The sequence below is a fragment of the Pezoporus flaviventris genome, unplaced genomic scaffold (genome assembly GCF_033815535.1).
Source record: "Pezoporus flaviventris isolate CSIRO_AGI_PZ_B2104156 unplaced genomic scaffold, CSIRO_AGI_Pfla_v1 ptg000045l, whole genome shotgun sequence".
Classification (NCBI taxonomy): Eukaryota; Metazoa; Chordata; class Aves; order Psittaciformes; family Psittacidae; genus Pezoporus; species Pezoporus flaviventris.
The window spans coordinates 11,093,157-11,120,182 of NW_026892593.1; the positions used below are offsets into that span (position 1 = coordinate 11,093,157).

Sequence of the window (27,026 nt, forward strand, 5' to 3'; positions counted from 1 at the left end):
TGCAGCATCACTCCCCTCCCTCTTCCAGCATGGCCAGGTGCCTGCCAGCCCTGCTACTGCTCCCAGGAGTGATTGTTTTGGATCTTGCACAGTGCCAATACAAAAAAAATATAATGGCACTGTCAAATACTGTGATGAAGCATTATTAAACTGATTTGAAAAGCATTATGGTATATAGAAGTTTATATACCATAATGCTTTTCAAATCAGTTTAATAATAAGCTGGTAGGCTTCCAGCTACTGTGCATAACTAATTATAGTGTTGAAACTACATTGCAGTTATGAAAACTACTTAAATCTAGTTGTTAATGGCATTGCTATGTGAGCTGAATAATGTGATACTCAGCTTGCTGTCACTGATATGAAGTACATAAACACAGCATGCATATGTAGTTCCTATACTGCCTGTGGTAGTGATATGGAAGACTTCATAGTCTATTTACACTGGCTGATCTGATCTTAGCAGTAAGATAAAAACCACAAGCCACAAGAAAGTCAAATCTCTCTGTTAATGTTCATGGCAAGTGTGCCAAGTCCTCTGTGGTTTTGCCTCTTTCCAAAGAGGGTATGTGTATCGAGCTGTTCATGAGAAAGGCAGCAGAGCCTCTGGCATCAAGAGTGCAACACTGAATGCTTCCAGTAGCACAGCTGCTTGCTGTAATGTGCATTTATCTTGGTGTTATCGATACAAGCAGTGGTTGGCTTTCTGGCAGGCTCCCTGCCACATCAGCGGGTGATGTTCCAGCTCTGGAAATGAAATGGTACAATTTTGCTTCTTCCCCTTGCACGTTATTAACACGAGTACTGTGTACGAGGTCCTTAGTGTTTTACTTGGTATTGCCAGTGTCATTAAGCCTCTCTCAGACTTGATTTGGCATTCACTTCAGTCTGAGTAATGCTCTATGTCCTATTGGGGGCTGGTTTCCCTACAGCAGCAGTGGGCTTTTCCACTGACTCAGAGGAGGACTTGCTCGAAGGGGAAGTGTGCAATGGGCTCTGCAAGATCACAGGGAAGGAAACATTTATTTGGAATACACCTGTGGCCCTTCTGTAGCCATGTCTTCAAGGAGGAAAAAAAAAAAGCCAGATGACAACTATGGAAAAATAATTGATTTAAATATGCTTTGTTTCAGCTGAGTCCTTAAACAGAAAGGAAGATGAGGCTTTCATATGGACTGGCCATTGCCCTGTCTGCTTACTGTGATACCTCGGGAATGAGTGTTCCCAAGCTGGTGCTCAAGTCCTGGCCCATGTGGTATGTGGGAATGGCCAACAATTAGGTGTGAGGACCAATGAAATTTGGTTCCGTGGAAGCCAAGAGACTTTGCATAATGGAGAGGAAGGCAAGCCTGACAGGGAGGATGGGATTCCATTTGGAGGGCTGGAGCATGGTCAAGTGAGGGCCTGATGTGGATGCCATGCCACCCTTCCCTGTCCTGAGCTTTGATAGAGACTTGATCTTAGACCAGGCTGTAAGTGACAAAGTACCTTACAGTTATTTTTCTTTTCTCACCCTAACAAGTAGCAGGAAGGCAGATATTCACCCTCTTACTGTTTCCCCTGGATAGAAATAGCAAATTTGGGGTTTATTCCCCCCCCTGCCCCATGCAAGCTGCCAGGCAAGTTTCTTTGAATTTGTTTTATTCAAACAAATAGTTTTATTCAAACAAATTAGTCACCACTTTTGATGCAGTCAGTGCCTTTAAACGCTTCTGGGTACAGAAGCCATGTGTTTGTAAAACAAAATGCAGCATTGCTTTCTGTTGGAGAGTTATCCACAACACAAACTGTAGTCATTAATCTCAGTCACAAGTACTGTTTAACAGTGTTATCTGAGATGTTTTTGTCTGCTGTGCAGACATCCTTCTTCCTCCATGGTGAAAAGTGAAATGTAGTTCCTGCAAATATTCTCTACAATAAGACTTAATTTCTTCTTTAGCTTTTTGTAATCAGTGAATTGGGACTCAATCTTGTGGATATATGGCCTCAACCTTTTGATAATTACTGTCCTCACATGTCTGTTACCAAGCTAAAATTAGTTCATATTTAGATGCATAAGATGGTGTGAGGTGACAGGAGTGAATATTTGGGGACCGCAAGGCTATTCCTTTTGGAATAGCCTAGTTCCTGTGGTGTTAGTATGTTGGTCAGCAGTTGTACTTACAATAAGATAAACATTGATAGATACTCTTAGATAATGCCTTTTTTTACCCTCCCAGAGTAATCTAGTCCTAACAAAATTTGTCCAGTGCTAGAGAGGATCCTATGAACAGCAGCCACAACACCATAATTCTTTCCTCCACAGCAAAATTTTCCTTGCCTTAGTTATGGTTTGTTTGCAATGCTCAAATCTCAAATATGTTCATTCAATTAAAGGAAGTCAGTCCTAATGTCACAGTTGGACAATCTTATTCCTTAGTTGTATGCTAAAATTCTTGGACTTTCATTAATTATTTTCATTTCATTTTTTTATGTGTCAGAATTCGTGCACAGCAGGGTTCATGTCAAGCCCATCTGCTTTTGGATTCTTTTGTTTCATGACAAAAACTGGGACAAAATGAACATGGGCAAAGACATTGAACCTAGATTATTAGTAATAAATATCAGAATTCTTTAAAGAGTGAAGCAAAACTAGTTGTAGTTTTATAAGCTCTTAAAATAGTTAAGAAAATCACTGAGCAGAAAAATATGCCCTTTTTACAGTGACTTAGGATGTGGGAGTGGATGATAAATTTCAGTTAGTCTTAACCTCCATTTATGTTGTACTCAAAGTTTTAGTGTTGCTACTCAGTTCTGTGTAGTTTTGTGCTAGTCATTGTAGCCAGGCAACAATTTCTTGGTCTGGTCTTGCTGAATGGTGTTGCTTTTCAATCTGTCACAGGGTTTCACATATATTGCACTGTCTTTAGGTTAGTACTTTTTTGGGGGGAAGACTATTTTGCTCATTTTCCGTCATGCACCAGATGAAAGCCTTGTTTTGTGCAGCTTCCTGCAGTTATATTTTGCTAATCTTTTCCTGCAAAATAATGTATAGAAGGTAGTATGTCAATGGATAGACTGTGACTAAGAAGTCTTTGAGAATTAATTGTAAAACTCAGTGGCTGAATGATGTCACTGTTGTTTTAGTAGAAAAATATCTCTTCATGTGACTGTATTTCTTGCCCCACTGAAATCAAGTTAAAATCCTCTGTACTGTTATTAGAGCTTTCCTTTTCTGCCTTTGATCACATTGGTTGGAAATGGCTGTAGATAAGTCTTGTACTTATTTGATCAATTATGCTTTGATTTAGGCTTTTTATTGGTAGAAAATCACACTTTGAGCTATTTTGAAATGTGTGCACTGGAAGATGTTTTTGGATTCAACCAATTTTGGCATATCCCATTTTCTGTTTGTCTGGAGATTGTTCAAGGTTTTCACTGTGCAATTAATCGGATTTTGGCCTTGGATGGAGTCACAAAAGGAGACTGTAAAGCATTCTGTAATGTAGCCAACTCCTCCAAAATATCTGTTGCAGAGCAGGTTTAATTTAAGAAACTGTAATTAGCATCTTCGTCATTCTGTCACAAATGGATTTTTCTTTTTTGAAAATGAGTATATAGGACAATATTTGTAGTGGAACATGGACTATGACAGATACAGATCTGGATCATGGTATATGCAAATTTTTCCCATTTTGTTGTCAAAGACTCCAGTAAGTTCTTTGAATTCAGCTTGATTTTACAGCACTTATCACAGCGCTGCTGGATGAAATGTACTTCATCCCAGGTACTTCATAATGCAAAACTAACTGCAAGCAATAATTTACTCTGGCCAAAGGATGACAAAACCACTGAAGTAATTGGAGTTGAATAGTAGGTCAGGACATGTAATTGTATGTTTATAGCGACATTATATGCATACATACCTGCACATTCTGAGGTGAAATGTATCTAGTTGTGGATATGAGTTCTGACCTGTGCCCCTGTGGACAAGGGATTAAAAAATCATTTGGTCAGTTAGAGTGCTTTTAAGTAAAAGAAGGTGACTTTGTCTTGCAGTTGGGTTGACTTATCTTTGTCCTAAAGCTCAAGTTTTCAAAGGAAAGCCCAGATGCAGCTTGAAAAGAGCTCGAAGTTCAGTTGTTATCAGATCTGCTTCTGAGGACAAGCATTTGACACTGTGACCAGGTATGATATGCAGAGCATTACCTCACTTCCAGGTACCTCTGTGCTTGTTCAGCCTATCATTGAATGCAGATTTTTACATTCTCTAGTCAGGAAGTGACCTTCTGATAGATGCACAAACCTATAGAGAGATCTAACTGTAGTGGTTGCGCTGTGCCCAGAGGATGTGGATTCTGCAGCAGTGAGATATGATTGGCTTTCTAAGCTGTGAGTACACATTGCTGGCTCATACCTAATTTTTCATCCCCCAGTATGCCTACATCCTTCTCTGCAGGGCTACTCTCAGTCCATTTACTCCTGATCCAGTACTGATACTAGTTATTGCCCTGTGCCAGGTTGCAGGACCTCGCAATTGGCCTTGTTGTGCTTCATGAGGCTTACATGGACCCACTCCTTAAGCCTGTCAAAGTCCCTCTGGATGGTAGCCCTTCCCTTAAGCATATCAACTGCACCACTTGGCTTGGTGTCATCTGCAGGCTTTCTGGGAATGAACTAATCCCACTGTGTTATTAATGGAGTTATTCAACAGTACCAGACACAGAACCCTGAGGGACACCAGTTGTTACTAAGCTCTGTTTCGACATTGAGCTGTTGACTGAAACTCTTTGGTCATGGCCATCTGCCCAATTCCTTATCCATAGAAGAGTCTGTATCTCCAACTTAGAGACAAGGATGTTGTGTGGGACTGTGTCAAAGGCCTTGCAGAAGTTAAAGTAGGTACTTAAGTAGCTCTTCATTTGTCTTATTCAATCTTTGTTTGTCACTGATTTAGTCACTCTGTTGTAGAAGGCTACCAGGTTAGTCAGGCACAATTTGACCTTTGTGAAGCCAGAAAAATCAGAAAATAAGTATGCCCCAACTTGCTGGGGTTAAATCATAGAATCATAGAATCGTTAGGGTTGGAAAGGACCTTAAGATCATCTAGTTCCAGCTCCTTGCCGTGGGCAGGGACACCTTACGCTAAATCATATCACCCAAGGCCTCGTCCAGCCTGGCCTTGAACACTGCCAGGGATGGAGCATTCACAACCTCCCTGGGCAACCTATTCCAGTACCTCACCACCCTAACAGGAAAGAATTTCCTTCTTATATCCAACCTAAACTTCCCCTGTTTAAGTTTTAACCCATTACCCCTTGTCCTGTCACTACAGTCTCTAATGAAGAGTCCCTCTCCACCATCCCTATAGGCCCCCTTCAGATACTGGAAGGCTGCTATGAGGTCTCCACACAGCCTTCTCTTCCCCAGGCTGAACAGCCCAAACTTTCTCAGCCCGTCTTCATACGGGAGGTGCTCCAGTCCCCTGATCATCCTCGTGGCCCTTCTCTGGACTTGTTCCAACAGTTCCATGTCTTTTATGTTGAGGACACCAGAACTGCACATAATACTCCAAGTGAGGTCTCAGGAGAGCAGAGTAGAGGGGCAGGATTGCCTCCTTCGACCTGCTGGTCACACTCCTTTTGATGCAGCCCAGGATACGGTTGGCTTTCTGGGCTGCAAGCGCACACCTGAAGCCGACTCATGTTCATTTTCTCATCAACCAACACCCCCAAGTCCTTCTCAGCAGGGCTGCTCTGAATCTCTTCTCTGCCCAACCTGTGGCTGTGCCTGGGATTGCTTCGACCCAGGTGTAGGACCTTGCACTTGGCATGGTTAAACTTCATGAGGCTGGCATCAGCCCACCTCACAAGTGTGTCGAGGTCCTCTGGATGGCATTCCTTCCCTCCAGCATATCAACCAAACCACACAGCTTGGTGTCATTGGCAAACTTGCTGAGGGCACACTCAATCCTACTGTCCATGTCACCAACAAAGATGTTAAACAAGACCGGTCCCAACACTGATCCCTGAGGGACACCACTCGTTACTGGTCTCCAGCTGGACATTGAGCCATTGACCACAACTCTTTGTGTGTGGCCATCCAGCCAGTTCTTTATCCACCGAGTGCTCCATCCATCAAATTGATGTTGCTCCTATTTAGGGACAAGGATGTCATGTGGGGCAGTGTCGAACGCTTTGCACAAGTCCAGGTAGATGACATCAACTGCTCTACCCCTGTCCCTCAGTTCTGTAGCCCCATCATAGAAGGCCACCAAATTGGTCAGGCAGGATTTCCCCTTAGTGAAGCCATGCTGGATGTCACCAAGCACCTTGTTGATTTTCATGTGCCTAAGCATGCCTGCCAGGAGAATCTGCTCCAAGATTTTGCCAGGCACAGAGGTGAGACTGACTGGTCTGTAATTCCCCAGGTCATCCATTTTCCCCTTCTTGAAAATGGGGTTATATTTCCCTTTTTCCAGTCATCCGGAACTTCACCTGACTGCCATGATTTCTCAAATATGATGGCCAGCAGCTTCGCAACTTCATTCGCCAGCTCCTTCAGGACCCACGGATGGATCTCATCAGGTCCCATGTGCACGTTCAGATTTTTAAGATGGTCTCAAACCAGTTCCTCTCCTACAGTGGGCCCAAGGTCTTCATTCTCACAGTCCCTGCATCTGCCTTCCAAGACTTGGGTGGTGTGGTCAGAGCCTTTGCCAGTGAAGACTGAGGCAAAGAAGTCATTCAGAACCTCAGCCTTCTCCAAATCCAGAGTAGCCAGTTCTCCTGAGAGCTTCCTGAGGGGGCCTACATTCTCCCTAGTCTGTGTTTTATTTGCTATGTACCTGTAGAATCCCTTCCTGTTATCTTTAATACCTCTAGCTAATTTTAATTCTAACTGAGCCTTAGCTTTCCTAACCTGATCCCTAGCTTCCTGGACAACATCCCTGTACTCTTCTCATGCCACCTGTCCTTGCTTCCACTTATTATAAGCCTCTTTTTTCAATTGAATTTTCCTCAGGAGCTCCTTATCCATCCAAGGAGGTCTCCTGGCCCTCCTGCTGCACTTCCTTCTGGTTGGGATGCAACACTCCTGAGCTTGCAGCAGGTGATCCTTGAATATCAACCAACAGTCTTGGGCCCCTCTGCCCTCTAGGGCTGTATCCCATGGAACCTTCCGAAGCAGGTTCCTGAAGAGGCCAAAGTCTGCTCTTTTGAAGTCCAGGGCAGTGAGCTTGCTGCACGCTCTTCTCACTGTCTGAGGATCTCAAATTTGACCATCTCATGATCGCTGCATCCAAGGCTGCCCTGGAGCGTCACATTTCCAACGAGCCCTTCCCTGTTGGTGAGCACGAGGTCAAGCATGGCACCTCTCCTTGTCGGCTCCTCTATTACTTGCAGAAGGAAGTTGTCTTCTACACAATCGAGGAACCTCCTGGATTGCTTGCGCCGGGCCGTACCGTCCTTCCAACAGATGTCAGGGTGGTTGAAGTCGCCTATGAGAACAAGGGCCTGCGAGCGTGAGGCTTTTCCTATCTGTCTGTGGAGTGCTTCATCCGCAGGTTCTCCTTGATCAGGCGGTCTGTATATATGACAGATCTCTGTTGTTGCAAACAAAATTTAGTTAGCAGAGCATCACTTGTGTGCACAACTAGTAAGCTGTAGGCTAGCAGTCTAGGTTGTACAAATATATATATGAATCATTGACAGAAGAAGAATAAGCTCAGAATTCAAGTATAAGGTTGCAAGGGGAGATTAATAGAATATTTATGATAACAGTAATTTGCCATTATCATTGTTTCTGTCAGATTTCTTCTCTTTAGGAATTAAAAAAAAACCAAAACCCTAAAGGCTGCTTTTGTTGGCAAAATTATTATTGTTCCTTCCTTTTTATTTACTAATTGAAAAATTCACAGATGAGACTTAAAAGTGCCATGTTAGCATTTCCACATTAACCTGTTAGTGCAGAGACGGCTAACAGAAAGGTCAATGCAATTCGTCCGTGTATCCTCCTTGCTACCCTCACTGCAACAATCACTGTATTTAGCCTTGTATTTATTGTTCAAACTTTTACTTTCTCCACTTCCTCTGTAAACATCAGAGGTGAACCTGAGGTTTTGTTTTAAGCATGATTCTGTTCTGAGAACTTCATTTTCTATTCCACTTCTTGTATCAGACCTTAAAGTGTTCATTAGGGCAAAAATGCTCAGAGTGCACAGTGCTTACAGATGTTGCTGCAAATAATCAGTGTGAGTATTGCTTCCTGATATTGCCATAATATGTTGAGCTATCTTTAGCAAAATAAAATCTTTGTTTATTTGGAAGAGCTTCATGCACCATATATTTTCTGTCAGGTCTGCATTTCCTGCTAATGAATATATCTTTGAATAAAATGAACTTGTTTTTGAGATAGTTACCATGAAAACCTAGTGACTGCTTCTATTCCATGCTAACGTGCTATTTTTCTGGCTTCAATTGCTTTGGCAAAGAGTGGAAGCATAGAACTGATGAAGGCAGCAGTCTGAAAATACAAGAAATGTGGAAATTTTATGAGAAGAGCCTTTCTGTGAAATCAGGATAAGTAAATTTTGAGTGGTTGCCAAATTTAAGCAAAGCTAATACTGCCACGGACCAGAGTAGCAAGGATTTTTGTAAATGGCACATGCCTGTGTGCTCTGGTATAGTCAAGGATGTTTTACGAATGTCTTCCTAAAAATCTGGAGGCTTTTTGTCTTCTGGTTTATGAAAATAGCTAACTGAGAGACAGTTTCTCGGTCTCTTGTTTGATGTCTGCTGATGAAAAAGGGCCACACAATATATATGGATTTTCCTCCATGGAGGACCAAAAATTCACTCAGTCTTTGTATGTTCACATTTTGTTGTACACACAGTGTAAATTAAATATCGTAGCTGTAACTTTTGTTTCCATAGTCTTGCACACCAACACTGTGGCTGTCACTTATCTCATGAATGGTTAAAACAAATTCTGTGGATGCTACTTGTTCCTCCCTTTGCAGCTGCTGTTTCTGTCACAAGACTCTTTTTCACTGCTTGTGTAGAAATGTTGCATTTCCCAGGCTTATTCACAGCTCTAAAGCCATCATGCTCCATTGTGAAGCTCAGATGCAATTAACATCATCCACTCAGCAACATCCTTTGCTTGTGCTCTTTTCTTTCTTGAACTCTTCATCACTAAATGGATGTGTTACTGTATAAATCTATGACATCTTGCACATTTTATAATTGGTCCTCTTAAGAATATAGTGACACTGTAAATGTTCTGTCTCATAGATCACTGATTTTCTAATGAAGGAATGGAATAATTCCTGTATGAGGAACAGTTTGCTGAATCCTCATCTGGGCTCTTTGGTCTCGAAGAAGGAACTGATAGAGGTTATGCATGTATAAAGCTGTGAATGGCAAGATCTGCATAGGGAACTTCTTCATTATGTGCAAGAATTAGTGGGTGCCAAAGCTGCTCAGCCCATGGTAGGTTCAAAACAAATGCAAAATATAATCCATCAAATATGTTACTTAGTTGTGAAACTGCTGATCACAGGACATTGTGGATGCTAAAGATTTGCATTTGTTCCAAAAATGATTAGATTAATTCATAGAAGAAAAATATATCAATGACTTGTTAAATACAAAGATTCACTCCTGCTGTAGGAAGTCTTTGAGATAATTCCTGGCATCAGTGCTGAAGTTTGGACTGCTCAGATCAAACCTGGACATCTGGCAGGTCTGTTCTTACTCATCTGTGGTGCTGTAGTCTGACACTCGGGACTTCATTGTGCAAATGCTGGGGAGAAATTTGTCCTGAAATATCTGTGCAGCTGAGGAAATGGAAGGTATTGCTACTATGAGAAACAGTCCCAATGACTCACTGAAGCTGAAGGGGGAGCAATGGGGGAACCAATAAATATGGTATCACAAAACGGTTGAGATTGGAGCAGTTGAGATGACCCCTGGAGGTCATCTGTTCCATCCCCCTGCTCAAGCAGGGGGTACCTAGAGCTTTTTGCCCAAGGCCATGACCAGACTTCTATATATCTTCAAGGAGGGAGATTCTACCACCTCTCTGAGCAACCTGTGACAGTGGTCAGTTACCGTTGCAGTAAAAAAGTGATCCCTGATGTTCAAAAAACATCATTTGTTTCAGTTTGTGCCTGCTGCCTCTGGTCCTGTCACTGGACACAACTGAAAAGTGTCCAGAACAGTATCAAAAATGTCAGCAGTTCAGCAGGTTGAGTCCCTGGCTGTTACTGAATACATGGGTGGTCAACACAGAAAACTCACACAATTGGGCTTTTTAGCTAGATTCGTAAGCATGAACTGTGGTACTGCCAGCTGCAGTGCAGTGACACTCCAGAAGGAAAGACTGTCCTTGTCTGCTTATCACACAGACTTCAAGTGCGGCTCTGGACATAGAGAAAAGGTTTTAGTACTAGAGTTCCTGGATGAGCTCTTTAATCTCTGTTACATGCCAAAACCAAACTCGACACAGAAATGTGTTTGGACAGATGGAGGCAAAGACTGTCACGTTATACAGTGTCTTACTGTTGATATTCTGAGTATTATCCTTTGACCTGCCTACAAACAGCTCTCTATCTTTCCTGTTCTTAAATTCCCCTGCCTAAAGTTCAGTTTTGTGACAGCTCTGAAACCACAAAGTGATTTTAATTCCCTTTCTCCAGCTCTTGCTCAGTGTCGCAAGCATCCAATACGTCTGAAATCTTTCTTTAGAGAAGTAATTTCTCTGCTTCCTTAGCTCTACTGTGTGCTACCACAGATAACAGTTCAGCTGATAAATAAGAGTTTGCATCACCCATTGACATGTGTTAACTCCTGACTTCTGAGGATGGCCATGTTCTTCCAGATGCTGCAAAACCAGATCTACAAGTGTGGAATCAGTAGGCTGCAAGAATTGTGGAGTATATCCTGACCCCAAGGTATGTAAAGAAGGGCTTACTTGCGTTAGAGGACTAACTCCTCCTGGGCAGGTATTTTCAGGGTTACTGGAACAGTGTAGCTTGGAATAGTGTCTACTGAATATGGTTGAACTTGTACTTGTAGATGTTCATCAGATTAACTACTTCAAGGACTACTAAGGGAGGAGGAGAAAGATGAAGGTAGAATGCAGGAAAAGGGCTTGCAAATGGTCAAGGTTAGTGGAAACGCACCAGTGAGTGCTTGTGTGATTACATTACAAGGAGACGCATAGTATCTGCCAAGCCTTAGACTTAGTAGCCTTTACAACCAATTCCTTGGTAAAAATCTCATGGGATTTGATATAGCAAATTGGATACAGTTCTTGTTGATGGCTCTAATGCATCTGAAGAGCCACTGGCTGGTAGGGTCTGTCCAGCCTTATGTTATGCATATTTGGGAAGTCAACACTCAAAAATTTCTCAATCTTCCCCCACAAACATGCTTATAGCAGACATATATGGGTTTCCCTACTCTCCTGTGTGAGTCAGTAATGGCAAAGTTCCAGAGGGAAATACTAACCCTTATCCCCAGTGGTATAGCCTCCTGAGAGATGGTTTGTTAGTGCTGAATAGCAGATGTTAGATTCTTTGATACCCAGAAAGCTGTGGTCACATCATTGTCCATCCTGTGTGTATATATTAGTCATTCCCACCAGAAATAGAATGGTGATAGCCCAGGTGAGCTGGCCTGCCACATACCATGTACCTGAATGGGCAGGTTCTTAATCTGGAGTAAAACCTAGAATATGTGGAGCAATTCCTGTGATCCCATCTGCAGGAAAAAAACAGGCCCACAAACTGGGGAGAGAAGGTGTCAGAGACTCTGGAAGGAGTGCAAGGAGAAAATGCAGTGGATGGAGAGGTACCAAGACCAGTGTGTGTGGATGTCATTGCAGAATCCTACACAAAGGTAGGAGCTATGCCTTAGGTATTTGTTTCTGTGATATGACCAAACAAATGGTCCACACAGTGCATGTGTTTTACTAAGGGAGTGTACAAATGAGGAGGTACCTAAGATCATAGGATGAATACTGAGCACTGGGTGTGCAGTATGGAGGTAGATGTGGCCTGCGTTGTGCTGTTTGGGCTGCAAGAAACTGCTCCCCAGGGGGGATGTTTGTGGCCCCGTAGATGTAACCTAAGGGAACTATAATGCAGTTTCTGGTACCTAACCACATACAGGTTAAATATGTATGTCTAATGAGATAAAGACATTATTAAAAGCCACATGTAAAGAAAGTCTGGTTTAGACCACATTTCTACAACGTGTTGCCTTTTACCACTGTTCAGCACAGCTTCCTTCCAAACAAAAGAAGCTTCTACATAATATATGTACATCATTATATATCCACCCAGGCATGTGTTACTAGCCTGGGAGGCTGACTCACCTGTAGTCCTCATCATTCTACTTCTGATGGGAACACATATATATGTGCATAGGATGAAGTGTGAACAGATACACTGATAGATAAAATATGTAAAGACAAGGAGACTGCAGTAACAAGAAACACTGATAAACTTTTGTTCTGCAAGGAGTCTTTTTATCTCCAGTAATAAGCTTACGTTTCTGTGCTATGGATGTATTTTATGCCTTCTATGCAAAAACTACGTTAACAAACTGGGTCTATTTAACAGCTATTAGGTGGTGATTAATCTCTTTTGGGGAACAATTAGAGCTCCTCCTAGTGCCTTTGGAGTAACACTGTAGAGGACCTGTACCAACTGCACTCAAAATATCTTGCAATTTTCTCAGAAATAAAAAGTAATTAACAGCTTGCCTCAGAGTTCTCATTATCGAAGTTCAGAACTGTTTCAGGGCTAGGATTTTAATTGGAAAATGATTGCAAAGCATTCCCTTAAGAACTATTCTTTTTATTTTTTTTTTTCTCTCTCTCTTACATAAACAGATTTTAGAGTACTTGTTTGTGATTCCACTGCTGGGGAAAACAGTTACATCTTTTCTTCATCAGAGTCAGCAAAGGTGACTAGGAGAGCTACAAAAGCCTGTGCTTTTTAAATTACCCATCAGCATGTGTAATTATGTTTATCTTGTATTTTTCCAAAGTGTATATTATAAAGGATACTAGCCAATTATTTGTAGTTAGAGCCTAAGCTTTGCATGCCATTAGATCAAAATGAGAGGGCATTCTTCGAATCTACTTTATTTTATATCAATTATTCTTCCTAGACTCTGAATTGCTTTGTAAAACAAAATTTTTCTATAGTGATTTACCGATGCTAAGTGGTACTTTTGTAATTTCATACCATTAATATTTACCATAATCTTTATAAATAGCAGTATATTAAAAATTTAAGTGACATAGTTGAAGCATAATGGCAAGTTCAGTTTTGGAAGTTCTACTTATTCCTTGTGAAACGAGGGGACAGGTCATTAGTGACTTTGCTCATGTTAAAAGGCAGTAATTGCTCTTGGTTTGAGGCAAAAATCACATTTTGGTGAAGTAACATTGTGGGCTTAAAACTGGTGAAAATCTTGCTGTTTGTCAGCTGACCTATTCTTGAGCTTGATCAAAAAAACCTGGCATTGCACTGGGTGCTTTGGCTGATAGTGTGCTAGAACTATCCAGCTTTGGGAAACTGGGCTTTTTCAGCAATTGAAAATAGCTGAACAAAGGAAAGACTTGGAAAAGATTTAGTTTCTTGGAAGTGTTGACTATGGTTTTATCTCCTTGTAGGTACAAATTCAAGATATCAAGGTAATGAAAAGTATCACTCAAACATTTTCACTGTGAATTCATCATCTTGATCCAAACTTTTCTACTTTCCTGTATTCTTGTGAGAGCAGTTTGAAAAAGCATGCAATCATTTAATCCCTGAGCTGACAGAGGATTCAGGGCTCTTAAGAAGCTAGTAGACTCATTAGGAGAGGAGCAGATCACACTAATTAGTGGGTACCAGCTGTGAAGAGTTACAGAACCTGGTGCTGAAGGTGTGCACTGGATGAAGATTGATTTTCATCATCTTTAATCTTGTTATAAAATTGCTGTCACAGACCACTTGGATAGCTTGTGTATTGCAAGGACTGTGCTTGTGAAACTAAAGCAGACAGCCTGTTTTCGGAGCCTGTTATCTTTCTGCTGAAGTAGTACTGCATCTACCTAATAGTTCTGTATTTTCTGACATTTGCTTAAAAAAGAAAAAGCAAAACTGAAACAAAAATCCTTCTGAGCTGTTGCAAATTCACTTGTTGCAAGAATTGGCATGAATTATACTGCAGAATAGGTGGAACCCCACTGAATCCAGACAGCTGGGGAGTCTTACCCAGACATGCTTTCAAGTTGCATGTGGGGTGTTTTGGTGTTGGGAGGGTTAAAATAACACTAATTCTGCAGCCTGTCTGTACTGGGCATTGCAGGATATATCCTTAGCTTCCTCCCTACTTTCCCATTGATATAAAGAAGCCCTCAGTTTGTTAAAGAAGCTCTTTAGTCTCATTCAATCAGAAGTGGACAGGTCAAGTCCTGGGACACATCTATGCTATTTGTACCAACACAAAACTAAGAAAATTCCAGGTGATAACTTTTAATCTGTGGTTCTTGAAGTCAATTTGTCTTTTGATAGTTGTGAAATTACTTATCAGGCAAGCCTTGTTTGTCCTGTGAGGGTTAAATGGCAGATTTTAATGTGATGCAGAGCACAGAAAGTATATTGCCTTAGCAATGAGCTGATGAAAGCATCCTCATCATTACTAATTGCACTATTTGCATAGAAGATAGGATTCAGTTTGGGTGAGTGAACTGAGATATTTCTGAACTGACTTGGACATCATTTTTGTAAGATGTCATTTGGCTCACAATAGTCTTATCTGAGTCAACAATCACTGTTAGAATTGGAACCATATATCTCAGATATTGACTTTCTGTGTGTGTTGAATCTGAAGCTCTCACCATTTTAAGTATTTTTATAGCCTTTCTGTTTGAATTGTGATTGAATGCTGACCATTGTAAATACATCCACTTCCAAGTAGATATAATTAGAAGATTCCTAAATTTGGGTATGTGCTTCACTTGCTCTTATTTGCATTTGTCCAGGACTTTTTCTGTCTTTTTGGAAGTTCAGACTTTCTGACTACTGCCACTTGAAATGTTTCTGGTGAATCTCTTCTCAGATATGACTTTTGATTGAGTGAATGGAAATAAATTAAAGGATCAACCTTTTGTTACGAAAGATTCCAGTATTTACAGGCACATTATGTGTGTCATCTGTAGAGTGATGGGTTAAGTATTAAAAGGAAAGCTCTACTTTTCCCTTTGAGGTGTTTTGCTACTAATTTACAGTCTGGTTCAGGGATCTTCAAAGTACAGCTACTGGTGTATTTTTGGTTATATGCCGTACAAGATCTCAGATAGTGAAGCCTGTACTCTTGCACAGGGCTTGTTGGACAGGAAACAGCAAGGTGTTCACAATGCATTAACACAACATATTCTGAAATACAGTATCTTTTTCAGGTAATTTTTTTTGATTGCACAATTTAACTAATAGTGTCTACATAGCATCGAAGAGACTATTCTTGCCAGGTCAAATTCACATCATTAATAGTCACGTTGATTTTTCGGTTGTTGTTAGGTTCAGGTGTTATCTATAGACTGTAAATCTGCTAAATGAATCATACTTCTAGAGCTCAGAATATGGCAGTTGTTATTCCTCAGACTTAGATTAATCACACACAATTACTTTTGCTGATGCACAAGTTATTTTGAACAATCTAATCAAATATTCAGTATTCATATTGTCACCTACTTATTGTAGACAGAAAACTTCATTTTTAGCATTCTGATCTACTATTACAAAATTTTTTTACTGGACATACAAGAGGAAATAATAAACAAAAACTATAACTGAGACCACTGAAATTTAGGTTTTAGTTCTTTCCTTCTTCTCTTCCTTCTGTTTCCTTTTCTACGCAGACGGTTTTGAGCATATGTTTTGATAGGGCTTGTACAGTTCACTTCAAAACCCTGTGATTTACAGCCATGCAAGCATCTCTCCTGTGGTCTTTTCTTCCATTGTAACAGGCAGCATACAGCTCTTATTCTCTTGGTGAATTGCATCTGTTCTTTAGTACAGAGCACTGGTAGAAAAATGGCTGGAGTAGTTATGAAGGTAAGAAAAAAAACAAAACGGGTGAGTTATCCTACCATGACCTGCATTTCATATTCCCTATTCTTTCAGCTGTTGAGTTGCTGTGCTGCTTTCAGTGTTCCTAAACTATTGCACTGAGAGGCACAAATGGACAAAAATAAGGTGTGACCTTAGACCTATCTCCATTAATGTGTAGCATAGACCTTAGACCTAAATATGTAGCATAGACCTGGCTTTAGACCTAGCTCCGTTAGTGTGTACCACAGCTTTTTCATCTCTTTTCTTTGCTATTTCTAATGTCTTATTTCTTAATAACATCCTTTGGAGGTTTAAAATTAAAGCAATCTAAAACACCTGTCAGTGGCAGAGGAAAATCTATTAAATAACAGCAAGTGAAAATCTAAGAACTGTCTTATGCTAAATGTTGCCACATCAGTTGATGCACCAAAATTGTGAAACCTGACTTTGAATCATCTTGCAGCCTTGATTAGAATTTTTTTTTTTTTTCCCTATGTGCTAATCTGTTCTGGAGTGAGAGGGAAAAGATTTATGCTGCACACAATTCCTGTGCATTTAAACTAGCTGAGGCTATGACTGTGCATTAAAAAGTAGGCAATGAAAGATTCTGTTTCTCGTGTTTCTCTAGTCTGGCATTTTAACTTCTGAGAAGCTGATCGTTCCTCACGAGCAAGCTAGCTTTTTAAAAACAGCTTGCTTTTCTACACGGCCATTTCTGCAGCGTTAAACTCCTAGTTCACGTCTGTTACTTTCAAAAGCTATGTGATTTAAAATAAAGCCCTAAGGCTTTCTCAAAGCCAGTTCCTAACATCTGAAAAATAGTACTGTGTAAATATAAAAGGGCTGAGTTGACAGGATGTTAGTACCAAGAAACCTTGGGGAAGATGAAGCACTTACTGTGTTGGGCTCATAGCAAACAAAATATACTTGGAAAGCACATGGGGCTTCATATTACTGAGAACCAGACCATTTGTTACACTAAGTATCACTCTGTCAGGGCTTGGGTCCACCTCTTGGTTTGTGTACTATGAAATTTTCCTAATGTTCTGTTCAGAGAAGTCAGCTGTAGAATTAACCTTTCCTTCTGACACTGAATTTAAAGGAAAAAAAAAAATCCCCATACTTCTTTAGGAGATATCATGTTTAATCTCCACAGTTCCAAGTAGCTCTGATAGTGACTAAGCACACTTTCTTTCAGGACTGGTTATTAACATTCACCCCAAAGCTGGGTTTGCAGATGTGACCACCATAGCGACAACAGAAAACAACTTCAGTAACAATAAATAACATAGGTAATTTGGGTGGGCTTCCTGGGCAGTTTGAAATAAATAATGAGATTGGATTAAGGATCTGGATTCTGTTTCTTAACATTTTATTTGAGAGATTAACTTTCCTTTGTCCTTATCTTTATTGCCTTTTATGTTGTGTGTTTTATGACATTTATAAAAGTTAGTGTTTGAGAAACATTACCAGAGAGTAAAATAGAGATTCAGTTCAATATAAAATTTATTTATAATATATTGCTATGTGTATAAACATCTCTCTGTGACTCTAAATTCAGTTAAAAAGCCAGGCAAGTCTCTGGGCACAAAGGAGCATCATCAGAGCATCTTATAAACTTGCAAATATGGTTGCATTAGGCTAAGCTTATTACTGCTGAGGCAAATGAGCACCAGGCTTGGAATACTAAAAGTAGCTTCTAGTCATAGCCTGTGGTTCAGTCAGGGAGAAATGTAGCTGGGAGAGGGCTATGATCAGATGGAAAGGAAAAGGCAAAGTAGTTTTTATAGTGGTACAGCCAGCCTAGTTATTTGGGTTGACAGGCCTGGGACCTATGGCTACCAAGGCTGAAAAAGGAGAAACAACCACTCAAAGAATAAGAGGAAGAATTTGAAATTAGCGAAAAATAAAGCCAAACCAAACACTGCTGGATGATGAAAGGACTCATGGAAGAACAGTTGCATGGCATAGGACTAAGAATGTAAGGTTCACCTTGTGTTTAAATTAAGCCTTTGCTGAAAGCCTAAAAAGAGTAGACTTGGTTGAAAGATCACATCAGCCACTTGCTTGTGCAAAAGAGGTCAAAGAGAAACTGATGCAGCAAATTGAAGAGAGGAGGGGGCAATGGCAGATAGTATATTTTGGGTGATGTTGCTACACTATATTTCACAGTGGGGTTAGCATACATTTCATCACTGATTTCTTTTGAGCAGAGCAGGCAACTCTGGATGTCAGTTTAGTCTGCTTTTCTTTTACAGATTAACTTGCCTTATGTAATAATTTCAAAAACTGTTAAGTTTAAGAAAGCCACAAGCATCTATTTGTGGATTTCCTTTCTGCCCTGACACAGTATTTTCTTGAGTACTAAAAACACCAAAAGCAGTGTTATGCAATCCAAGCCTGAATACAAGTGCTGTTATCATATTGTATAAATTACTGGACACTGGTCTGTAAGCAAGGTTAGTGTGGTAAGCATTGTGGCAGTGTTGGGATTATACCTGGAAAGACCTAAGACTACAGGAGGAGCCAAGTGCACAGGGGAAAGCTGTAACTCTATTTTATTAATTTATGTATTTACTTTGTTCTTTTTATTTGAGCCAATTAAGAGAAAATTGAAATTTGTACCAATTTTCTGACTGTGCCACTATGCAGCATGCTTTATCCTGTTTCAAAGTATCACATTGAGTCTCAAAGACCCATGTTTTAGAGCCATCCCCAGCCTTCAGTACCCTTCACAAGTCAAATACATAATTATCTCCCTAATCCTGCTTTTTGCTGAGCTTGTGCCCCTCTGTGATTTTCTTCACAGAGTCCTTGAAGTTGTCTGTAAGGAGGTTGTTCCTCTTTCACCAGTTATGAACATCTTGGTCCTTCAAGTTCTGCACCAGCAAAGGCTTTGCCTGTTTATTGGATGCTGTGTGGGAATCAGTTGAAGCCTGATGGAAATATCATGGACATCTCACTGGGTTTCCAAGAATGCAAGAAATGGCCTGTGTAGTCAAACTAGTCTCTGATGGTGACAATTGGAAATGCTGGGTAGGCAGAGCACACAAATTTAGCTGTTTTCTGCCATCCATGCCTCTTGTGCTCCTCTAATAGCCACATTCATTGTTTCAGAGATGTTGGAGGGGAAAGTCTGGTCTGTTCCTTCAGTATCTGTTTATGGACCTGTTGTCCACAAACTGGTACGATACCTGCTCAAACCTTTTGCCTCCATGGCTTCCTATGGCAACAGATTCCACAAGTTCACTACAACCCATGGAAAAAAAAAAAAAAAAAAAAGCAGTTTACATGGTCTAAACTGATCCCCTGCTATTTTCAGTGGGTGATCTATAGTTCTGGTATTTGAAGGATTTAGTGGGTAAGTTGTGCAGTTGTTTCCTCGCCTTCATGATTTTGTAAGCTCTGCTTATATGCCCCCTCAGCATTTTTTAGTTCTCCTTGCAAAGCAGCTGATCTCTCCCTTTCATCATTCTAATTGCCCTTCTGTGTTCCTTCCTTCTCTCTGCTATTTCCTTCCTGAGATGTGGAGAGTGGGACTGCAAATGGTGCTTGAGATGAGAGCTCAGCAAGGATTTGTACGGAGGCAGAATGGTGCCCTGTGTCTTGCTTTACTGCCCTTCTGGTTACAGTAGACAAACTGCATCATCGGCTGTTTGTTGCTGAGATGTGCAAACCCTTGTCCCAGCCATTCTCCTTTTGCATCTTCCTGATCTTGAGGCCATGTTTTTATGGTGCTCCCCAGAACTGCAATAAGCACAAGCTACTGAAATACCCTGGAGGGATCATTCTGACTCTGCATGTGAATTTTTACTCCTTTTGGAAAGCTGCAAATAGGGTTTACTCCTGGCAGCTGGAGGTTGACGTCCCTTCCTCATGGGATGCTAACTGACCAGGATAATCCCCCATGGGTTATGTTAGCATAGCCACATGGGTGCAGGGAATACTCCCCAGAATCCTGTTTGTGGTGGCTCTTGCCAGGTGGCTGCTCACACTGCTGGCTAGGGAGGGAAAATATCTCATGTCTGGCAATGAAGACTTGCCTCCCACCATTTATTTTGATTTCCACATGTTCTTTCATGAAATGTTTAATTTCTTTGCATCACGGGCTATTTTCCACATTAGCGATTCACTTTAATACCAATTTCTTTTGAAACTGTCAGATTTTGAGAAATAAGGCTGAAATAGTTTACGTGACCAGAAACTGAAACCTAAGATTCTCAGTCATTTCTGCAAGATTTTTATTAACATTTATCCACAAATAGCTATGGATATTTTATTTAGAAAAGCATCTTATTCCCAGAGTTGTATTACTGCAAAGCTAGAATATACTTCCTAGAGAGGCTGAGGAGGAGTCCCTGAGGCTCTTTGTCCCAAGTTCCATGAAAGAACATGGGACATGTTCTTTCTCTCCCCTCCCTGACATGGTCCAGTTTTGTTCATGTCAAAGGCATGGAGGCAGATGTTGGAAATTTTCCAACTTGAGAATCAGGCTGAGGTATCAGCTGTGGGCAGGCTTGTGCTGCTTTTTAGCAAGTGGTTATTTGAAAAGTTACTCATTTCATTGTGGGCATTGCTGTGGTGAAATTTCAACCTAAGTAAATCACAGCAAAAGAGGATAAGAATGAATCTTAAAATGGAGTGTTTTGGTTCCAATTTGTTTTGAGGATGGACACTCAGAAGCCACGGGCCCCATGCAGTACCTCTGTGACTCAAAAACATTACTCGTCTTTTTCATGTCCTTTCAGTTCTGAGTTTCTCAAGTGATACCGTGGCTCTTCTCATTTTGACAGGCCTCTATGTCTGCAAAGTTAAAAGCGTGCTCTTTCCAGTTGCTAGCTGCTAGTAAGTTGTAGCTGATGAAAAGAAGATATGGAAGAAAAATATTACACTGAAAATGGGAGAAGAAAGATGGCTTTTCTTTTGTACCCAATATTTCTCTTCATGTAGGTCACTATTCACAAAATGTGGACATGGTACTTGAGAGACTGTTTTGCTTCCTAACATATTTTTGTAGCTACATGGTTTGAGCAGTTTTTGTGTCTGTCAGTAGAAGGTGGAAACATCCACGAAGGCACAAGGAAGCATCTGGATGCATGGCAGGTGTTGTGTCTATGCCTGAGGCTGACAAGGACCAATTGTCACTAGTACCTGCCTAGAAGAAGCTGAGCAAGGTCAGAAGATGTGAACTGCAAGTTCAGCAAAGTGTTAACTCTGAATAGCTGGGAAGAATGCAAACCAGACAGAGGATGTTTCTCTGTGAAATCACCTTTTTTGAGATCTTAGATAAACCACTATTGGAAGCAGTGAGTTAGAAATTACCTGCTATAAAAGAGACTGAACAGTAGGTCATTCTATAAGAGTCCTATGATTTGAAATAGATTTGTCAGATTGCCTGCAAGAAACAGATCTCTGCCATCAGAACACAATGGAAAGTCTCCATTGGGAGTTAGGAAGAGGGTTTATGTACTGTGAAGGCGCTTTTGTTTGTATTCTGTGGGTAGAGTTCTCTGGTGTCTGAACACTTGTTACCAAGGAGTCTTTGCTGAAGTACTGACTGGACAGAAGGGGATAATCCTAGAGACTTCAGTGTAAATGTAACGCTTTGTATGTTCAAATACTAAATGTTTTAAATCATTTATTAGGGAAGGTAGAGGAAGAGTAGTGAAGATGGGAAGACTGGTATCAGCAATAAATTTCAGTTCTAAGGGATGCTGCTGCCTTTTCTTTAAGATGCCCCCATAACTTTAAAACAGGGTTTTGATGTCCAGCAGTGGAGATGCACTGGGCTTCACCAGTGTCTCTTCTGCGTCACACAGAATTCTGATCAGCATTTGGGGAGCTATAAGCTGCTAATTTCTATTTCCATTCTCCCTCTTTCAGTCCTCATGATAATTTTAGAAACTGCACAGGAATGCTCCATTTCACACAAGTGCTCAGAGTCCCTTGTTCCCAGCCCATCAGCTGTACAGAATGAGGTGAAGGAAAACCATACTGTGGGGAAGAGATCTTCTTTAAAACAAGGGTTTATAGGGACAAGAGGTTTATAGGGGCAAGGGTTTATAGGGACAAGGGTTTATAGGGGCAAAGGTTTATAGGTAGAGTGTATCCATTTTTAACCTCAAAGCCAATCTGTCAGTTGTGATGATAGAGGTTGAAGGTTTCAAATCTTAGTGTTGATCACTGATAGTGAAAACATTACCTCTGACCTCAGTTGATTATTTTTTACTCTTTTCATTCAAAATATGTGTTTTAAATGGTGAACCGAAGCACACAGAAGGAAGATTTAAGGTCTGGTGCTTCTTATTGAGCAGGATGGTGTGATACACAATGTTGTGCACATGCTGTTTTTTCACTAGGGCATTCAAACTGCTGGATAGATGCTCCAGAATACTTGGAGGGCTATGTGATCCTCTTGGTTTTACTGCTTACTTCATAGTTAAATAATTTTAAAAGTTGGTTACAAGTATATACCTATCCACAACTTTTTGGCTATTCTGACTTTCAGCATGTTTTCAGTGCTTTAATTCCTACATGTCACCTTGAGCCAAAAATGTGTGTAATAGAGAAACAGCTATACATGAAGAAATGCATCCATGTGTATCAGTTGAAAGCTGTGTCATTGCCCATGACTAAAACTGGAGAAAAATATGAAGCTGTAAAATAAACCTTCCACTATGAAATTTAAGAAGTAGGATCTCTTCAGCTTTGAAGATGATTGATGATGTTGTAGAAATGCTTACATGTGGGAATGAGAAGTAACAAACTTCTCAGTTTCAGACAAAAGCATAATAGCTTGCAGGTGAAGTTTCCTGCTGGAAGCTGCAATCCAGTAGATGGGGATTTCCACATGTGAGTAAACCTCTTTGCACCATCTAAGGACTTCAAAATGAGGTCAGGCAGCTTTCTAAAAAATTATTTTATTCTATCCTATGTGGAAGTCCTTAGACTGCTCTGTGCAGGGAAGCCTGGAAAAGTAGTTGTCTCTTCTGGCATTCTATCTGAGAGTCTGTAACTAAGAATGCTCAGTTTACCCACCACACCTGCTTGTGTATGTGTGTTACACATGGCTTGTGTAACCATCCATGACTTGAAAGACTTGGGGCTTTGTATTCCAAATTTGCTATATGTAAATAACATTTCAGAAATCCATGGCATTTCTTTTAGCTAATTACTTCACCTCACACTTCTCATTCTTCATATGTTGCACATTTAAATCAGCTTTTAATGCTTTTTCATTCATTAATAATCTATACCTTCCAGCAGCTGGCATATGCTAGGTTAGTTTTTTTTTTTAAAGTCATAATATCCATAAGGCATGGACAGATGTTTATATCAAAATAGCAGCTGTAGTACCACGTTCTTCTATTGAACCAAGAAGTAAAATGCTGTTGTTGAGGATTAGTAGTACTTTAGTGTCAACATTTTTAGGCAAAAGGAATGTTACCTCTTACAGTCAAAACTTCATAACCATTTTTCATCAGATTGGTGTTACTGTTTTTCCAGCCTTGGATACAATGGATGGCAGCACACGGGATCTATAGCAGTTTCCTCATTCAAAACCTCTTACGAAACAGTTTCTAAGACTTAACTGATAAAACTGCTGCCATGCTTTTGTGTCTGTTTTAGTAGCCTGGGATGATGGAGGATAATTAACTTCGTATTAGGCCAGTAGCATTTTGTTCAGGTTAAGCCTATCTCCCCAAAAACTGATATTGAGATATAGTCTTTCTTAATATCAGAAGTAGAGGTAAATTTAAACCACTGGTCAGATGAACTTTAATAACAGGTTTTTAGACCAATAGGTATGTTAAGACACCAGATCATAACAGCAAAAATGCATTCAGATCATCCTAGAGAACCTAATTGCTACCTTCATCGGCTGACCACTTAGAGAAAGCCAAAAGGGTCCTACCAGATGCTGCAACTAAAGGAATGTGCATTTGAATTACAAAAACTGTCTCCACTTTACTTGACACTTCCTCCTTTCTCAGCCCTGGCACTTTGAGTCCCATCTGAAGGATGTTCAAGTAGTTCTTTTTCCAGCTGTATTTAGACTAAATGACAACTAGGGTATAAATCATGACAGTTCCACTTTTATTTTTGTTAAATCTTGTTGTTGTTGTTGTCAGGCCTGGAGCACATTCCCCACTCCTGGGTTGTCTGCCTTTGCTCAAGGTTGATTCTGACATGGTGCCTCTGGGTAACCTTGGTCAGGTGAGTTGTGCAAGAAAGCTGTGAGAAGCAGCTCCTTCACTCTGGAGCTGCATGTCAGCTCATACTCATGCCCTGTTTGCGCCTGAGCTGTGTTGCAGCCATGCCCATGTAACCTCAATCTGCACCTGACCTCTTGGCATAACCTTGGGTCAGCATTGTTACTATGAACTTGTCAGTGGCTCTTGCCTGCCTTGGTTACTACCTCACTGGACCTGATCATGACCATGATTTGCTGACTTGCTTTTCCTACTTGGACCTGTGTTATTGCCATTGACTTGCTTCATGGACCCTTGGGTGACCATGGTTACTGTCACTCAACCTGCTTTGCTCATCTTGCTCAAGTACTGTGGGACAGCACCTTTGGCAATGACATTACTGACCATGCCTTGTTGTCCCCTCTGGTCCAGTCTTCCCTTCCCCAAGGATTTGTTGCTATAATTTTTCTCCCAGCATAAGAGTAATGCCTCCATTTCTAGTTTTTGTTGGTGAATGTCTGTCTTATGAAATAACTTAATGCGGTATCTACTTTGACCCGTTATTTGGCCCGTCCAAGTGTATTTCTGAACATTTACAAGCTTCACCAAAAAGCCCAGAGCTTGTTTCCAGCTGGATAGCAGGTATGAGCAGATCTGAACCTTTAAATATTTATGTACATAATTAGAATCCTTGGAAGCCACTGTGACTTCTTGGTTCAATTTTTTAAGGATCAGTTCCCAAGATAAATTCCTGGTGCAGAACATGTCTGGTGTGGCAGTTTGCTGTTGTAAGACCGCTGCTTACAACAGATGTAGTCTATTCTACTAGGCAACCAGTTTACTCTGTTTCATCAATTATGGACAGTTTGGGGACACAACATTCTTCATGACTGAATAAAAAAGGAATTAATGGAAAATTTGAGGACCAGCTGTTACCATCTCCAGGCACAGCCTACCAATAGAAGATAGCTTATACTGCCTCTATGAAGTTGCAGTGTGTGAGTAGCTACACTAAGTGCAATAAAATGGAAGGCCATTAGCCAAACAACAATGCAGACAACCTACTAAATAATCAGGGTCTCAGTGGTACCCGTGCTACCTGTTCAACATGGCTTCATTAGTGTGATCAGCACTACATTAATAAGATCTCAGTCTGAATGACAAGTTAGCCCAAGGACAACCTTGAGCTTAGAGGGTACCCTGCTCCAGTTCAGATATACATGCTTGAACCTGTAGCATGTGGTGCAGACATACTCTCACTTCTTCAGATGCCAGCCACAGTTACAGCTGTTCAGTGCTTCCCATTGGAAATAAGACATGGTTAAAACTTTATGAGACTGCAGTTTGTAATTTGTCTCAGCCTGGATTTTTCCTTACAATGTCAGTAAAATTTTCCAAAGAGCAAATGATGGAAGCAGCCTGTTGATTTGACCATGTCAGTAACCAAATATCTAATTCTTACATTCTTGGGGCTGAGAAGGCCAGCTATGTCTTTGCTTTGGACTTGGGAGATGATGATTGCTGGGTAGAAAAGAGGACTTATAATCAGATGTGATTTCTTTTCTAGGATAAAAAAATGGTTGAGAAAAAGATTTCAATAGACACTTGTGATTGATTCTCAGCTGCTCAGAAGGTGAACCTGATGTGAGTATGCCCCAGTCTGGAAAGTCTGGCTTCAGGCAGGCATTTGTATTCCTCCTGAGCAACAGGTCTGCTTTGGTGCTTTTGATAAGCTCATTTATTCCCTCAGAGGGTTGGCCAAAGTCTCTCTAGAATGGAAAGTTCATCGCTTTCAGCAGTGAAGAGACCTGAAATCAATAGTCCAACTCCTCAAGGCGATAGATTAGAAGGTAAAACTAGAAAAGGATGTTGGTTTTTAATGTTGCACCAGAAAGGGAGAGTGAACAGAGGTTTCCAGGGAATAGTGGTGTAACCACACAGGTGGCTCAGAGGCACCTAGAAGTATTGCCCAGAAGAGCTGCAGCTGGAAACCCAGCATAACAGGGAATAGAAGCAGGTCCCATTCCAGGGTTCCAGTCCCAGATGCCTTTGCCCTGGGTTAATGGATGGTGATCACAGGCAGCGTCAGGAAGAGGCTGACAGTGGCAGCTTTCATAGCCACAGACAAAAGAGAACAAAGAGAACTTTGCTCATTTGAGGTCCTCCCCTATGCAACAAATGGATGGTCTATTTTAAAAGGTCTATTTTCTTTCCTTAGTAATTCTTTTCCTTGTGGATCTCACACATCCTGGAGGATCCTCTCATCTTGTCTCTTACCCTAAGTCTCGGATAGATACTTTCTTTGATCTCTGTGGATGAACCCTATTTTCCAACCAGTTATGAAAATGTGATGAATTAAATGGGATTTTTCTGTCCTTTCACATAACTCCCAAATAATGGATACAGGAATTACGAATGACAGGCACTAATGCACTAATATTACAGAAAGTTCAGTGTAATTTGTGGTGCTGCAGTGCCCTGCCTTCCTTCCCTCTTTGCTTTTTAGGAATGAATCTGAGGAATCAACATGCCTGTAAGAACAGCCTATCTACTTTCCCTTCTTTTTTTCCTGGTGGGGAATAAGGAGGACAGTGCAGCTAACATAACGGTGAACTCTGTTTGCTTTATATGCCAGCTCTAATTTCCCTATCTCTGGTTTTGTCTAAACTACAAACTTTCAAGGTAGGATCTGTTTTTTAATATTGCTGTTTGCTCAAAAACCTAACATAGTTTTGAGACTC

The 27,026-nt window shown here is 40.8% G+C and overlaps 1 long non-coding RNA gene across 1 annotated transcript; it reads left to right on the forward strand.

Annotated features, from left to right (window-relative positions):
• Positions 1–10,646: 10,646 nt before the first annotated feature.
• Positions 10,647–17,400, forward strand: LOC133276365 (uncharacterized). Its single transcript, XR_009745847.1, has 3 exons — positions 10,647–11,882; positions 16,009–16,096; positions 17,292–17,400. It is a non-coding gene; the product is annotated as an uncharacterized LOC133276365 (long non-coding RNA).
• Positions 17,401–27,026: the final 9,626 nt, after the last annotated feature.